This window comes from Tupaia chinensis, unplaced genomic scaffold (assembly GCF_000334495.1).
Source record: "Tupaia chinensis unplaced genomic scaffold, TupChi_1.0 Scaffold145519_1, whole genome shotgun sequence".
In the NCBI taxonomy this organism is placed as follows: Eukaryota; Metazoa; Chordata; class Mammalia; order Scandentia; family Tupaiidae; genus Tupaia; species Tupaia belangeri.
Genome location: NW_006205376.1, coordinates 275141 through 278267, shown reverse-complemented (window position 1 = coordinate 278267; position 3127 = coordinate 275141). Strand labels below are relative to the sequence as shown.

At 39.7% G+C, this 3127-nt stretch overlaps 1 pseudogene; it reads left to right on the top strand.

The window, feature by feature from the left end:
- Nucleotides 1-1997: 1997 nt before the first annotated feature.
- LOC102483100 (F-actin-capping protein subunit alpha-1-like) lies at nucleotides 1998-2833 on the top strand (annotated as a pseudogene).
- The last annotated feature ends 294 nt before the right edge of the window (nucleotides 2834-3127 follow it).

Here is a 3127-nt window from a genome sequence, read left to right as displayed (position 1 = left end):
TCTCTGGTCAAATGAAAAATAATGATAATAAAATAAAAACAATTCTTCAAAATATGATAATTTATAAATGTTGGGGTTTTTTTGTTTTTTGTTTTTGTTTTTTTTTTTTGAGAGATTTTCACTGTAGGGCGCGTGCACTCGCCAGACAGACAGAGAGAGACATAGAGACAGAAAGTGAGAAATCACCCCCCAGGGGGGATGGTCACGCCGCAATCCCTTCTCCTCCATTCTCCTCTCGGGATCTTGGGCACGCACGCACACGCACCCGGCGTGAGTTTTAAGCCACCGGGTCCGGGACACAAACCGCGGTCGACTACGTGGGAATCCAGCGACATAGCCATTACGCTAACTGCTGGTTCCCAATTTTTATTGTTTTTTGATAAGCATTCTTCCAACTCTTTTTGCTTAACTTGCTTAATTGTAAGCTCTTCAGTGACAGAAGAAGGGAGAGGGAGAAAATATCCCCGAGTGGAGTGTGGGCATGCTGCAGTCCCGTCTCCGTTCTCCGTCCTGTCAGGATTTGGGGCATGAATGCACACATACCTGGCATGGTTTTCAAGCTGCTGGGGCTGGAATTTAATCTGTGATCAGCCTTGTGGGGTTGGTTCCCTTTACTACTAGGCTACGGAGCCAGCCCCCAACTCTTTTTAAATTCCATACATAAATTTACCCCTTCTGTACCAGTTGTTTTTAAGACCTCATCCAAAATCATTGAAATTAAAAAAAAAAAAAAAATCTCATAATTTTCGCTGAAAAGATAACGAGGATGCTCACTGAGCTATTACATAGGTTAATTAGAATTCCTTTCCTTTAATATGCTAAAAAGAATATTATGATACCACTTTACTCATGAAAACAAATGAACTTCATCACATCCCAGGAGCTCAGTGTTCTGACACAATCTCTTCTCTCGGAGCCCATCACAGCAGAGTTAGGATTCATTATCTTTTCCTGGGCAGTGTTGTAGAACCAAGTGTCTTGTACACACAAATGAAGGAAAATATAATGACCTTTGTAATTCTGCAGTGTGGTTTTTGTCATTTCCTTTTTTAAAAAAAATTTTCATGTCTAAACCTAGGCAAAATTCACATAACATAAACTTAGCCATTTGAAAGTGTACAGGCTAGTGGCGTTTAATCCATTCACAGTGTTGTAAAACTCATTTTTTAAAAAGAAAAGTTTATTTTCAGAAAATGAGCAATAAACTTAAGGCAAAACAGACTAATAAGATAGCCAAACATGCACTCAAATAACCTTATGGGGTTTTTGTTGTTGGAATGGTTTAAGAAATGTGTGCTTTACTGGAGTTACTATATTTCCACCTAACTGTAGCGTCATATCAACAGCAGGATAGCATAAACAATCCCAGTCTCACTTCCTGCCAGCCCCTAAATCTTCTAAAATTGTAGGAGCAATTTTATTTTTATATGTTTTTTTAATTGTCAGAGGGTTACATGTGTTTGTCAGAGAGGAATAGGGAGAGAAGATATGCTCATGTCATAATTCCTTCTCCTTCACTTCTCCATCCTGCTGTGATTCTGGGCATGCATACATGTGTGCCTATAGTGTTTTTAAAACCACTGAGACTGGGATTCAGACCATGGTCGGCCATGTAAGATCTGGCTCCCTTAACTACTAGGCTACGGGGCTGGCCCCAAATCAGTTTAATTTTATCATCCTTTCTCTTCTAGGGATGGTAAGCATCCTCAGAGAATCTCCCAAATTGATCCTCTGTGATTCAGACCTGGACTTTGACAGAATCACTCTAGACCTGAGAATAACATAGAAGTTTTAAAAGCTGAGGCCACCCTCAATAAACTGGAAGTCTCACACTGCCTTTAAGCTCTACTCATCCTGCTAAGAAAGGAAAGGTGTATACATGTTCTTTTGTCACTGATTTCTTTTTTTCCAACTGGGATCAGTTAAGAGCCAAATAGACATAACAAGTTGTTAGAGATTTTTTAAAAATTGCTATGCCCTCTTGAGAGCAGCCCAAGATGGCTGACTTTGAGGATCTGGTGTCGGATGAGGAAAAGGTATGCATTCATCACTCATGCACCCCCAGGGGAATTGAATGAAGTATTCAGTGATGTCCAGCTACTACTTTAATAATGGCAGTCTTCTCAGGCAAGGGGCAGCACATGCATTTGCCTAGTGTAACATGGATCAGTTCACACCTGTGAAGACAGAAGGCTACGAAGATCGGGTCTTAATTACAGAACATGGTGACATGGGTAATAGCAGATTTTTAGATCCATGAAACAAAATTTCCTTTAAATCTGATCACTTACAGAAAGAACCCAGTGACCCCCAGACAGAGGAAATAGATGGCGGTCTGAAATCTTGGAGAGAGAGCTCTGCGACAGTGCTTTACAAGCCTGCGTGAAAGATCATTATTCCAACGGCTTCTGTACTGTTTATGTTAAAACTATAGATGGACATTATAGATAGACCATTATTGCATGTATCGAAAGCCACCAGTTTCAGCCTAAAAACTTCTGGAGTGGTCACTGGAGATCAGAGTAGAGTGGAAGTTCACCATCACACCACTTACAGCCCAGGTGGTTGGAGTGCTTAAGATTCAGGTCGACTATTATGAAGATGGCTGTGTTCAGTTGGTCAGTCCTAAAGATGTACAGGATCCAGTAACTGTTTTGAATGAAGTCCAAACTGTGAAGGAGTTTTATTAAAATCATAGAGAATGCAGAAAATGAGTATCAGACAGCAATTAGTGAAAACTATCGAACAATGTCAGCTTCCAGTTACCCATGCCAAAATCAACTAGAACAAGATACTCAGCTACAAGTTTGGCAAAGAAATGCAAAATGCTTAGGGGTAGAAGGAAAGAAATGCAAGATTCTTTAATATATGGAAAGAAAAGAATTCAGTGCCAACACATGATCATAAGATAAAACAGTGATTTATAAGCTAGGGCCTTCAGAGTTACCAGGTTTTCTAGCCTCATGAAATGGTGTTGAACCTATAGCATTGTCTTGATTTTTTGTGTTCTCTGTAATTTTCTGTTACCACCATATCTAGATCTTTTGTTGTTAATTTTGCTTCATTTAATGTTGGAGAGAGAGATTGATCTTGGAATCATTTTACCGTTTAGAAAATTTTCCTAGCA